The sequence below is a fragment of the Palaemon carinicauda genome, chromosome 5, assembly GCF_036898095.1.
Source record: "Palaemon carinicauda isolate YSFRI2023 chromosome 5, ASM3689809v2, whole genome shotgun sequence".
Taxonomy (NCBI): domain Eukaryota; kingdom Metazoa; phylum Arthropoda; class Malacostraca; order Decapoda; family Palaemonidae; genus Palaemon; species Palaemon carinicauda.
The window spans coordinates 147364012-147379283 of record NC_090729.1 but is presented as its reverse complement, the minus strand read 5'-3'; the positions used below and the strand labels follow the sequence as shown (position 1 = coordinate 147379283).

General features: G+C 33.4%; 1 protein-coding gene across 5 annotated transcripts in view; it reads left to right on the top strand.

Moving 5' to 3' along the window:
• Positions 1–15272, top strand: part of LOC137641535 (uncharacterized) — a 749997-nt gene that overhangs the window by 669241 nt on the left and 65484 nt on the right. The gene's annotated exons all lie outside the window — the stretch shown is intronic.

Genomic DNA, 15272 nt, shown 5'->3' with positions numbered 1-15272 from the left:
GGTTATTTTCTATTTGTTTCATCTTACTAACGTAGATTACTCAGACTTCTTTCTTACCATTTGTTTATTTTTATGATAATAATGATTAGTCTTTTATTTTTTGGTCTGCTTCTTGGCTCTTCATTTTCGCCTTTTGTGTTTCATGTAGGTGTTGCGTCCAAAAGCCTTCAGGATTTACTTAAGCGACGCAAGGAGAGGGAAAAAAAAAGTAAGAACTTTTTTCCACTTGAAAGGACATGGAACGTGTCTGGGATTTCTTTCCCTGGTCGCTGTAGCCGTGACACGTTTTTTAAACTTCTCGGTTTATATGTCATTACCATGTCAGGGTTTTACTATTTCTTTTAATTCTCAAATAGTTCTTAAGATAGAAATTGTAGGGTATTTGTCACTTTTAAGTAATTTTGACGATGTCTGTTCTCACAATTGTACATTGCAGAATAGTATTCATCGACGTTATTTGTGTGTACCTTAGATGATGATATAATTCATAATATGTAATAGAATTTCTTGTAACATAGTCAACATATTTATATTAGTTTATTTTTCCTAATGCCTCGTTAGAAAATTTGCACTGGTACTATATTGCGACTAATATGTTTTTCTCATTATATATGTATATATATATATATATATATATATATATATATATATATCTGTGTGTATATATATTTATATATATATATATACATATATATATGTAAATATATATATATATATATATATATGTGTGTGTGTGTATATATATATATATATATATACTGACATAATGTATATGGCAATCAATAGATCCACGATTTGTGTTTCAGAATAAATGATAGTGCAGCTGTTTCCAGCTTTTCATGCAAAGCCCAAGAATACCCTCATATTTCTTAGCTGAATAAAAGTTATTTTTTTTTTTTAAAGGGAAAATTGAGATGCTGTGTGACCGTCAAAGAGAGGCAATTAATACAAATCTTTGAATACGGCAGAAAGACCATTCTTTGGGCTGTCGGTGGATGAAGAAAACCTTAACAAAAAACTTTTGTTGAAACATTAGTATTTAGGTCTTGTGTTTCTACGCAAAACATAAATGGCCAGAAGGAAAATAATGTTTTTGTCTGTGCAAAATCTGCACGACTGCCAGGTTAAGATTTAGCATGGTTTTCTTGGAGGCTTTTGGACGTGAATATAAACTCCCCTGTAGAAATACTAACCCATTAATTATATATATTTACTTATACATTTTTTAATTCTTAATTTTTCATCTTCCAGATATATATATTTGTATATTCATATATCCTGTCCTTGTACCTCAGATGCTTCCTAGGGTCTTGTGCTCTTATTAAAGGCTGAACAGTCTCTTTTTTCCGATTTGTAATTTTCAAGATTTCTAAAAGGTTTCGAAATGAAGATGTATTTTTATAGGTTTTTCAAAAACTCTATATAATGTTTGAGCACACATGTAAACATATACCCATTTCTTTATAGAAAAATCATTCACGGTGTGGTTTTGATATTCTTATGGACACCAACACATACATTTTGGAAAACTCCAAAATCACTTCTTCATACGTTTAAGATATATTTTTTCTATGCAATGCAATTTTATTATTTCACTGTTTTGTACTTTATTCTCTTCTCTCTTTTTCTCCATCATCATTTAATATTTTAGGATTATTGGATAGACTTGCTGCGTGTTTCATGTGCATTCACTTACACTTCAACTTTTGATCAGCATTGAAGGCGTTTGTTTTTCAGGTGAAACTTAGTCTGTATAGAAGCAATTACACTTGATTTATGTTCTTTTGATGGACCCAGAACTTTAATTTCTTTAAATTCCATGGAATGAAACGCCTACAAAATCAATTACTATTCAGTACGCTTATTGACTAGAGTTTGAAGCTTTTATATATACGTAGGTTTATGGTGTTGTTGTGAATATCTGAAACACTCATTATACATATTATTAGAATTGTGGAAAGATGCATAAGGAACTAAGATGTTAGCCAGGATTTTGAAGGAAACCTTTAATACATTGGGTTCTTAATTTATAAAAGATTTGAAAAACGGCAATAAATTATTCGTTTATAAGGGATTCTCAGGACACTGATCTTCTTTGATTTAGCATCTTTCTCAGTAAGGTATTAGGTATTCTGTTTGTATGCCCCATTCCTGTTATTTTTCTAAGTCTGGAAGGATTTTCCTGAAGGTTAAAGACTAACATCATTAGGTAATCGAAACTCACGATGGTCGCTCTTGCTCAAGTTTGCAACTTTCCCTCATCACAAAAGGAAGTTTGACTTGGAAATTATGACAAAGCAACTTCTGCAGCAGATGTAAGATATTTTCATTTGTCCAATATCTTTCTCTGTGATTTTCATTATCAAACCAGAGCAAAGGATTCAAAATGATGCTCTTTATTTTCTGCATTTGTGCTATGATTGTATAGACACATTTACGTATCTGTAATATATATATTCATTGCGTATTTTATATATTTATCTTTAGGTAAATAGATAATGCCAAAACTTCTATAGCACTGAGCGAGTGATAACTGTTGCCTGGCACGTATGAAAGGTAGGAGTCGGAGAGTATAATTCACATGTTTAGAATAAACTCTACGGATATATACATTCACGTTTCACATACTTCCGTCATGGTGACGAGATTATTAATTTACTGGTAAATACCGTGTATATATTCCCGTAAAATATATTTTTGCATCAATGTTTTTTGTGACCATGTTGTTATCGTTAGCTCATAAAGATATAACGAATGTATGAAATGTTTTAATCTTTGAAAGTCTTATACATAAACGAATTTGTTTGAATATTCGAAGCAATGGTATGGGGATATGTATGTTGTATCTAATAGTCTGTTTCCTGTAACTATTCTGATTTGCTTTGGCATCACAATTATTTTGTTGCAGGGTATGTCAAGGTAACGAAGGACAAACCAAAAGCGTTATTTTATATTGTAGGGTTTTAGATAGTTTAAGACCAATAAATAATCGCTTTTTTCGTATGGGTTCGTAGGTTTGGATTTATGTATGTGTGTATAATTAGTCTCTCTCTCTCTCTCTCTCTCTCTCTCTCTCTCTCTCTCTCTCTCTCTCTCTCTCTCTCTCTCTCTCTCTCTCAAGTATGCTTGTATACAATGCATATTTCTGCAGAAAATGCATAACTATTGTTCTACCGCAATGGTTAAAACTCAGAAATTTACTATTCAGACATAGACGCGCATGCGTACTTAATGTATGATTATGTACAGTTAATCTCTATTGCTATTTGTCAAATTCAAAATTCTTCGTTAAACCATTTCTATTTTAAGCTCAAAAGTGTCGGACATCACTGTGGTCTAAATGTAGATCTGGACATTTAAATATCGCTGTAATATTATTAGCATTGTAAGGGAAATTACTGCTCTATTCAATTTCATGTAGTAATATGTTAATCTGATAAATTTCGTGTGCAATAGCTCTTCTTTTTAAATATAGGTATTAGCATTGATAACTGAAAATTAGCATGCAGATGCGTGTTTTTATTTTTTTAGTTCCAGCGTAGCAAGGCAAAATGCTGATTCGTAGTATTTTTTCTCAGTCAATAAATTTACCAAATTGTCCTTATTTTACGTATTATGTTGATTTTTACATAAAGCCATTTCATTTTTTGTAAAGGCTATTTTAATTTTTTTTCAGTAGAATAAAGAACGACAATTTATTTTTGGTTCATTTACATATTTTTTATACAATTGTAGTCCTCTTTGTATACCTATCTTTTAATATCTACATACATACATACATACATACATATATATATATATATATATATATATATATATATATATATATATATATATATATACATACATACATATACATATATATATATATATATATATATATATATATATATATATATATATATATATATATCGTAGATATTACTTTTTCATGAATACATTTCCCTCTTCTTTGATTATGCATAAGATATACAGTAAGTAAGGTGGAGGTCATGCTTTAAAGACCAAAATTTTAAACGTTAGAGAAGATAGACTCTGTATTGGGTATGGATAATCCACCAAAGATGCCACGTGCAAAGGTCTGGTTAAGGTTATTCATCAAGTTCAAAGGTCAGATATGAATGTAGATTTGTCCGAAGCTTCATTTGTCATATGAGAGAAGAATTTGTTTGACAAACATAATTTACTTAAGATGTCAATATGCAGTGATGTTAAGAGCAAGGAAATATTTAGTAAAAAGATTTAATAAGACTTGTTAAATCATAAATATTCTAATATTACTGCTAAGAAACATTCTGTTTTCCTTGCATCGTCCACTAATTACTCCGGTTGTTTTTCAAAGTGAGGTAAGGGAGAATCTTCAGAGGTCAAAGACCAATAAAAAGTTTCCTTTGCCCATAACCTTTGAACTATAAAAGATATTCCTTTCATGAAATGCACATTCCACGACTAAGCCAATTTGGGGGAAATGTGGGGGAATGAAACCAGGGTTAATGCTATAGTTGAAGGTGTAAGGTCAAATAAAAAAAATGTTCCTTGAATATGTTAATCGATTTTGAATAGGTAAGCTAAAGGTCACAGAATAGATCGTCTTACAACAATCGCTGTGAGATTCTATATGTTTTCAAGCGCTGGGCAGTAAGAGTAATAGCAAAGATAGTTTAGGAGAGCATTTGCCTTTTTGGGGATATACCTTTCAAGTGAGTGCGGTAAGATGCTTAGATACGACTAATTTGGATAAGTAAAAATATACCAAGCATGTTTTGCTCCAAACTCATTGCAAAACTGGTGAGTGATGCAATGAGGCCAACGGGTTTTCCCCGTCTTCAGAGGTTTCATAAATCTTTGGACTTTGTCCCAAAAATTTATCGGAAGGTATAGGTTTAGTAAGAGGTTCGTGTGACAAGGTCAGTTGTGATGGAATCACATGAGAGATAGATCAGAGGAAAATAAGGAGCCAAGTGGCGAGTGTATCTGATAAGGAAAGATAGCAATATTGTCTCTATTGTAGTGAAAGAATAGTGTAAACATTGAGTTTTGTTATTTTCATAAATGGTTTTTGGTTAAGATAAGAGGAAATCTTAGATACTCTCACTCATATACTTCTTACGAACAAAGAAGTGCTTTGCCTTACAAATTTTAGTAGTAATTCCAGACAATTTGAAAGCAAGCAGCTATCGAAAAAGGTTAGATTCCAAAAGGACTAAGTATGTTCTTTCTAGCATAAAAAAAATGTTGAAAGAGCAAGTAAATTCAAACTAATACTTATATAGAGAAAGGTTCGATAGAAGGGATATGTAATTCCATCTCCTCGCCCAACACCTTTCTCATTGATAGTAATGTCATAAAATTTTTGCCAACAGAAAAAATATAGAACAGAATTATGCAAATCATCTCTTAAAACTGTGTTTAAGAGATGACTAAAGAACGTTAACCAGATAAGAGTTAGGAGAGGCTGCAGGATGTTAAATACATTAGAGTAAATATGATTATACATGTAAATAAAAGATCTATATTATTTGATGCTTGGTCATCATCTGTTTGGAGCTTTTGTAAGGTGTTCAATAAGCCTTTTGGAGCATTTCGATTTTTTAAGTTGAAACTTTGTAACCACAAGAACTGTTTATGTAAGCGTTCATGTGCATAGAAGCTCATGAAATGAAATGAGATATGCGAAAGACAAACTATAACGTTGAAAGCTACAAGAGTTGAGAGAAATGGTACTAATAGGCATACAAATTTCAACCTATGTTACATAGAAATTATGATATGTTAGGTTCATTAAATTAATAACGGATGGCTATCAAAATACTCGCTACACCTTCAGAATTTGAATTGGTAAGAAGATTTTAGAATATATAGCATTATCAGCCCACTCTACTTTCTGATGAAAGATTTCCCAGGGGAGAAATACAAGAGATTTGAGCAAATACAACATATATTCTAGTATATTTAAATGACAACGTCTCGCCAAATGGGATTTAAACTAATTAAGCCGAGTGATTCCCTCAGGTCCGTTGTGATAGGCCCTAACAAATTGGAATTCTATTCACTCTACTATGCTATAGACTATGGGCTCATCTCTATATTGTCAAGATCCATAATAATTTTCAATTTCAGAAATGTAAATGTAGTGGAGTATTCCAAGACAAAATGTTAGCAGCGAGGTTGCAGTTTTAGGATAGTTCAAGGATAGGAAAGCAACGAAAATATTGATGAGAAAACTCATACAGACACAGTATCAATGGAGATCTCATAATGAATTTATATACCAATGAAAACACGTAAATAGGATTGCAAATTTTTATTTGAACTATCTCTACAGGAGAGACCTTTTGCCATAAAGCTTTGAATGAAAACTGAGGTAAAGTTATTACTTTGTTCTTAGTTCCATCCCCAAGGTTAGAGCAAGTTCCAACTTCCTCTTGCCTTGGTTGTGAAATCATTTGATGAAACTGAACAGCAGCGGGGCAGTTTAGATAATGACATTCTCATAGAGGAAATGCGTTTGAAGTAAAAAGACAGTCCCAAACACTTTGATAAAATAATTAGCCGATAACGTGACAGTCACATCATGCTTTCATGGGAAGATTATAAAGGTATCTATCACATTAACAGTTGAGAATGTTAACCTCTCTTAAGAAAGATTACCAATATTCAAGAAGGAAAATAAATAGGTTGGAGAGTACAGCAAAGGATTCCCTGGATGACAAGAAGTTCCCCATAGTTACGGTTAATAGACCAGAGTGTTGTTGACTGTTATTAAGACCATAAAGCCAGTAGCACCATACATTGTGGTCTTCTACAATATTCTCCAATCTCATCGTGGTCATGGTTTCGCAATAGGACATAACTTTAGTGGATGCTTAAAACCATTTTCACGAATTTTCTCCTTAATTAAACCGCAAAGATGTAGATAAGGTCTGCAGATCAGCTGCTTCACACATAAAACCCTCATGATAATGTACTAAACATGCAACTGATTTATACTGTAGGAACACCCATTTTTTTTAAAGGAAGTACCTTGTTTATTATACAGGTGGTATAGCAACTTTATCTTATTACCATCTCTCGAACTCATGTTTCCTAGCATGAACGCATGTTTATTTTAGTAATGGTTCCTTTCTAAGCTTCATAAAACTACTATCTGTGTATAGTTTAGAGATTATTTATTATTTTCAATTCTTTGTGTTTTAGTTCTGCAAGATTAAGCATCTATTTTCCATTGCTCTTCGAAATTTAATGGTATCCCTCTCCTTGATTTATTCGTATTACTGATATTATTGTTGTTAGTAGTGTTATTTAGAATCTATAAAAACAATTTATAAAGTAAGTCTACACGATCATTTACTGGTATTTGAATGGAAAAGCAAACTGATAAGAAATTAAAATCAACTATCGGTAACTAAAACGGTAATACGAATCATAAAATCTGAAGTAATGGTGTATGGTGCTTTAAAGAAATATTGCAGACTACATTTCCGAGGAATGCCACTTGATATAGATCTAGGCATACTTTAAACTTTCATCAATGATATCCAGTTCCCAAAATTGATATGCTTCAAGCTGATAAATTTTGTTAGGTGTCTGAACATTAAAGAAGAAAGCTGAAAATTCCCAGATTGTTCATTCATTCTCTCCTATGAGAAGAGGGCGTTTGTCACTTGTAATTGCTAGCTATATGGAAGCAAGAAATGATTTAAAATCCAAAAACTTATGCCTAACAAGGATCAGGTTCGGATGTTGAGTAAGTGCATCTGTGAAAGCATTGAAAATTGCAGTAACAACCGCACTGGTAGACAAAAAGAGAGATGTCACTACAACCGTTGACACTAGTCATTCGAAAAAAAAAATTAAAAAAGAAAAAAATTAATGCAAGAAGAATAGATCCCTGTGACATATAAGGAGGCTCTTCCGGAATATTCAACACCCCCTCCCCCAAGCTGACGTCATCCCGGCTAATAACGAACATTACGTCACCTCAAATGCTGTAGAGAATAAACTTACGGTTAATGGTACATAGGAAGAATTTACCTGTTCTGAAGAGAGCCGAGAACTACTCTACGCGTCAAAAAAAAAAAGAAAAAAAAAATCTACAGGTTTACGAACACTGAAGTTTATAGCTTTGGACAATCAGAAATTTTTCAATTAAATCATCTATAGTAATCTGCATATAAAGTGTATATATGTATATAAACAATACGTATATGATATTTAATATATGTACAGTATATTTATATATATATATATATATATATATATATATATATATATATATATATATATACTGCATAGCATACAAGTAATATGTTTTATAACATACACCTTGTATAAATAATGTATATAAGTGGTATATCTACTTTATATATATGAATATACCTATATATGTCTGTATATATTGGTGTATACTGTATATGCATAGTTTGTGAAAGAGAGAGTAGGGCATATCATTTGACATACACCCATTAACAAAGGTGTACCGAAGAGTAGATAGATTTCAGAGTGAAACAAGAAGGATGTGTAGAAAGAGTTCCAAGACATTAACTGTTAGTGCTATCTGGGAACATGAATGCCCATGTAGAAGAAAGTTCTGATGGTTTTGAAGGAATACATGGAAGAGGCTTTGGTAGAATAAACCAGGAAGGTGAAAGATTGCTGGAATTTTCAGAAGCTATGAATCTGGTAGTCATGAATACACAGATTGAGAAAAGGAGAAGTCATCTGGTAACTTAAAAAAGTGAATGAAATGAGACACAATTTAAAACTGGTAAGGAAGGAAGACAAGAATATCATTATGGGATGTAAGACTATTCCAAATGAATCGGTAGTAGCTCAACATGAACTGGTAGTGGCTGATTTTAGGCTGAAAGCAATAAAGAAAAGATAAGTCCCACTCAGGAATTGGAAACTGATGAGGGAGAACACTAGAGAATTCAGAAGTAAAGTAGAAAGATTCAAAGAAGTGAGATATGGTAATTGAATGTCAGAACAGCGTGAATAGATTTGGGATCTTGAGAAAGATTATGGCACCAGCAGCAGCAGAAGTATGTGGGAAGGCATGTGATAATCAGTAACAGGAAAAAGAAACCTGGTACAACTGTAGGGACTACAGAAATATATAATTTCTGGATCCTGTATTCAAGATACGAGAAAGAATAGTAGAACAATACTTAGAAAGTTGATAGATATACATGAGCAGAAGATTGAGTTTTTGAAATGAGAGACCAATTTTAATCGTAGAGTAATGAAACTTGCAGGGATTCACTTTTATGTAAAAAGATGGAAATTTTTAAATTTGGAAGGTAAAGGTCAGAGCCAAGCAAAATTTCCAATTTACGTAATCAGCCATAAGTTTGGACGTCGTTGTCACGGAGACTTCAAACTTGCTTCATATTTGTAGTGAAAATCCACGGCAATTAATACATGTTGAGGTTGGTCGTCAAGGTCAAGCAAACGGTCAAATTCTGGTCATCAATCATACTGCCACAATGTTAGTCTTGAAATAATGAAACTTGCAGGGATCATAAAAGTGTTATATGAAGAACTGGAAATTATTAAATTTTGGAAGGTCAAGGTCACGGACGAGAAAAATTTCCATATCACGTAATCAGCAATAAGTTTGGACATCCTTGTCACAGAGACTTCAAACTTTGTTCATATTTGAGTGTATGAAAATCCACGCCAATTAATACATGTTAAGGTCAAAGGTAAAGGTCGAGAAATAAGCTGCCGCGGCGGAGGTCTGCGCTCTACTGAGTGCCCCTCTAGTTAATCATCTGTATTTATACTTATTCAGCAGTAGTGACAAACATAATTCCTATTAAGAGCTTTTTTCTCAATTCCAGATATAAATAAAAGACCGAACTGATTAGCGCCATCTGTTTCCAACGCAATTTACGAACGACGGTAAATGCCCTCTGAAATTCCAGCAACTTTCCGGTCGTCCCTGTACTTTCTTTGGTCGTTATAGACATTTTGCTTTCAGACTTAAGAAAAACTGAAGAACTGTGAAAGCTGATATTTTCTGTTGATTTAGTAATTTTTGCATACACAGAAGAAGAATTGCAAGAAAAGTTTTTACCAGGGGAAAGGATTCCTAGAAAGGAAAGGATTGAAAGTGTAAAGTGGGAAGACACAGCTAATGGTATGTAGTAGAGAAGGAAAGGAAGAAGTAAATATTCAAGACCCAGAAGTACAGACAAGAGAATAATGAAAGCCACCCACTCCATGATCACCAGGTGGTTAGACAAAGAATGAAATCCCGCGAGACCATCATAACCACAACTAACCTCAACCCCATGGAGTCAGCAACTTACCACCTAGAATGATATGTAGAAACGGACCACTGTCCACCTGCTGAGGTCATGCAAATCCCATGCGAGTCTCTCCCCATGGAGGAAACATCTGTAGAAAGAATTGGGTTACAATTAATCGAGCAAGAGCTAGAGTAGGAAGGACTGGAGACGCTATTCATAAGTGTGGTCTTGCTCTCTCTACCGAGTGCTCACGCGGGCATCCCATTCAGACAATGGACTACATACTTTGTGGGTGTGAGAAGGAGCCAATCTGTAGATTTGGACCTCTACAAATGTAATCAGGTCGCTATGCAGCGGCCAGCGGATACAATGTTGACGCAATAAGAAATGATGGAAGGAGAGTCAATATATATGATGGATGTGTGGTATATGTAATGTGAAAGATAAGGGTAGGAAAGCTCGTCCGAGAAGCTATGCCATGTAATAAGAAGAGAGGAGGATGAATCTATCAAGAGGGCTAAGAGCATGCCATTGATTGGAAGGATTGCAGGGTGGCAATGGATCTGATAGATGGATGTGATGTGGAATTATATGAGTTAGATGGGACTGGGGGAAGAAGATGCAAAGAATAGAAGTAGATTGAAAAAGTTGCTATACAATGGGATTAGTGAAGTTGAAAGAAGAATATTATATATTACCGACCTCGGGATCAGAGTCTCGAGGCGAAACCACTCTAAGAAAATAGCATCTGACCGGCCGGGAATTGAACCCTAGTCCAGGATGCTTGTATGATAGTGACCGTATCATTTAGCCACGAAGAAAGATAAAAGTCAATGACAATTCTTCTGTACATATACCTGTCGAATGTATATATATATATATATATATATATATATATATATATATATATATAATACGTATATAAGTGTATGTATGTATGTATATATATATATATATATATATATATATATATATATATATATATATATATACTGTATATATAAATGAATTAAATTAATTGTGGAATTTGAATTTTAATAGAACAAAGAAGGTTAAAGAGGTAATAGGGTGACAAATCTATAGTTAAAAGAGGTTTAGCGTAGGTAGAAAGATGGATCGGACTATTTTGAAGTGTTTCGGAAATTGGGAAAGAAACTGTATATAACTCAGATGTAACTAGATATTATGAGAGTAAGGCCTAGAAAAGCTGGGCAGATAGTGTGAAAAGGAACCTGTTTGTAAAGAAGGACGGAGATATTCTGGAATCGGAAGAGTATGTGCAAGATCCGAATGAATGATGCTATCTGTGGAGAGGAGTGTTTGGTGTGTTACTGATTACCCTTTTGTGTAGCATTAATAATCCCATTACAGAACAGGTATACTTAGATGTATTTTCCTGTGGTTCCTTCTATGGTATATTGTATGTTTACCTAAGATTCGCAAAGAAAATGTTCCACTCAGACCTATTTTAGCTGCTTATAATTCACCTCATTTTAATATTGCAAAATTTCCTATGCCTCTTTTACAACCAATTGCCTCAAATGAATATACCCTGCCATATTCTGCCTCTTTGGTACATGAAATCACCAGACAAAACAGGTGCAATTATATGGTTAGCTATGATGTTGAATCTATTTACGAACATTCCTTACAAGAAACCATTGATATAATCTTAAACTAACTTTTTATTTCTCCAGACGACTGCTATCACGGTTTTAACAAGTCTGATTTTTAAAAATTACTTGTGATTGACATTCATTTTATGATTGATGGTATAGCTATGGGTAGCCCTCTTGGACCTACCTTCGCCAATATTTTTGTCATCTTGAAGAGCAGTTTTTAGATCAATGTCCTTTGCTATTCAGACCTATATTTTATAAACGTTACCAGATGATGCGTTAGCTACTTTTAAGCAAAAGGAACATACCACTAGGTTTTTAAATTTCATCAATATTTTTCATCCAAACGTTAATTTCACTATTGAGCACGAAGAATATAAGCTACCAAATCTTTATATTAACATTACAGGAGGACAGACACGTCTAGTAACTAGCGTATTTAGAAAAAAAAAATACGTTCACAGGTTTAGGCACGATTTTTTAAGCTTTTGTTTTTACAATTTTAAGTTGAACGCCATGGCAACCTTGATTTATAGGACATTTTCTCTTTCCTCTGAGTGGACATCCTTTCATAATGAAATCATTTTTTTAGAACAATATTTCAAGGATAACTGTTTCCCAACCAAAATATTTTATAGATTACTTAACAAATTCCAGAACAAAATTTATCAACCAAAATTTCAAGTTCCTACTTTGCGAAAAATGAAGATTTTCTATCCTACGGTACCTTTCACCAATAACTAAAAATATGGGAAACAAATTATAAAAGTAATTTTAAACGGTTTTCCGAGCCAGGATCTTAAACTAAATTTTAAGAATCCACTGACGGTGGGATCCATGTTTGAAATTAAGGATTCTCTCCTCGATCCCATGCGTTCTTCAGTGGTTTATATGTTTACTTATCCGAGATGTAATCTCGGAAATTATGTGGGTTCCACAAAAAGACTGCTGAAAGTTCGCATAGAAGCTCATCGGGGAGTTAGCCATAGAACTGGATGTGCGCTCAATACTAAAGACTTCTCAACCATCAGAGAACATACATCTAAATGTAAGACAACATTTCATCTAAAAACTTTCAAATCATTGCACAAGCGCCAAGTAACTCCTTTCTGCTGGCATTAGAGTCGTTAGTAATTAAGGAACAGGCTCCTCAACTAAACAACCAATTAATCTCTGTGCTCTTCTACATTGCGTATGCCGGCAAATTTTGAATTTTCTTTGAGTGTTGTCCTTCAGATAGTCTTAGTTCTCTAGTCTGGTCAAGACAGATTGGTCTCCTTAGCCAAATTTGTTATTTTTTGTCTTTCTTTTAGCCTTGATAATGGGATGAGACCCGAAACTTCGGCATCAGTAAACATGAGCGAAGTTGTCCAGACTCTTCGTTCTCCTATTTTTATATGTATGTATGTATATGTATATATATATATATATATATATATATATATATATATATATATATATATATATATATATGTGTGTGTGTGTGTGTGTGTATATATATATATATATATATATATATATATATATATATGTATGTGTGTGTGTTTGTGTGTGTGTATATGTGTGTGCGCGTGTTTTTGTGTGACAGAGAGAGAGAGTATGTGTGTGTGTTTCTATGTGTGTGCGTGTGTTTGTGTGTGTGTGTGTGACAGAGAGAGAGAGAGAGAGAGAGAGAGAGAGAGAGTGTGTGTCTATGTGTGCACGTGTTTGTGTGGGTATGTGTGACAGAGAGAGAGAGAGAGAGAGAGAGAGAGAGTTTGTGGAATGATATGTGGGGTAGGGTGTGAGCATGTGCATTCATATTGGCAACATTTTGTGTGACTGCGCGCGGATACACGCGCCCCTTTGTCGGGAGGTGTATGTGTGACTGTGCGTGAGAAAAGTTTCTCTCCGTAAAGGCTGTTAAAGACATAAGCGTATTTTCAAACTACAGCAAAAATTGCATAATATTTCGACGAAAATTAAAGTTCTTGAGCATCAGTTTTCAAGTATTGATTGTTGCTATAACAGGCATTTCACCTTCAGCTTAGAAGACTTGCTTATAATTTCTGCTCAAATTGGATGCATATGTAGGTTTGTTAAGCGCCGTAACTGCTGATCATGATTGATTGATAACTGTTATCGTTAATATTTCATTTTTGCTTCCCCAATACACACATCGACTCCCGTACATAAGGATACTTTTTTAATCCTTTACAGCTTTTGATAATGAAACCACGTGATTAGTATTTGCTGCCTCTTTTCCTTAGATATGCAGTGGATTATGATAAGAGCAATATTGTTTTGAATCATTTCGTTGCTGAGGGAAGGTTGCATACTTTTCAGGTTACAATAGCATTGTGGCTAAAAAACTTTTACTTGGTTGTAATTGTTCTTCGCCTTATTAAAATGTCTATATAATGTGTTAGGTCCCGATATCTTCGAAAACTACGTTCATTTGGTTTTTAGTGAGAAATATATTAACACATCTAATAACCTCATATGCATTAATGTGTTTTTTACCTACAGCTAGGGGATTGTGGGAATAAAATCACAAACGTCAGTATCACCATTGCATTGCTTTCGAGAATTATTCGAAGATTCCGATATTACCAACACAAGATAATTGCACTGGTAGACACTACAAAACACTGAATATGTATTTAACAAATCAGTATATCTGCAGCTTAAGATTTTATGATAATAATCTTTCTTTTGACATTAATTTTCTTAATTATCAAAATAAAAATATTCTGCTTAAAAAAATTATGAGATAAGATTTTAATGAAGTTGTCGTACAATTTTCCGTCTACATATTAGTAACAATTTCTTAATAGTTGGAGTAAGGTAAAACTCGTGAAGAAAGTTGTTGAACAATAATATTGTCTGACCTCAGGAAAATTCTCTTTGAAGGTCATGTTCTCTCAGCCTATATTTCACTATACACTTTTGTTAAACACACACAGGTCACTTCTTCGATAGGATACTTCTTCCGTGGAGTAAATGTAGAGGCTGAGAATTTTTTATTTTGTTAAATAAAATTCATTCCTTTACAAAAGAACTGAAAAATTTATCTTGGCTTTCATACACATTTTGCTGTTAGGAGCTTTTCATTTTCTCAGTTGAATTCTGGAGGTTGATATTTTGTGGGTGTGATTATTTTTGCACTCTATATAAAGTTTCAGGTTGATTTCAATTGACACCAAAATCTGTCTTAACAGGAAGCATGTATAATGTAATTGGCTTAAGCCATATATGTTTGGCTTTCTTTCTACCTGATACTTTTAATGCAAGAAGTTCGAGTTGCACATGTTTCGTTTTCTATTTGACACTTCAAAGAAACTAAATCTATAAAGCTATCTATTTATAATTTTATATAAAAGAAATTAGCTTTGCCATATTTGTGCCATGAATTTAG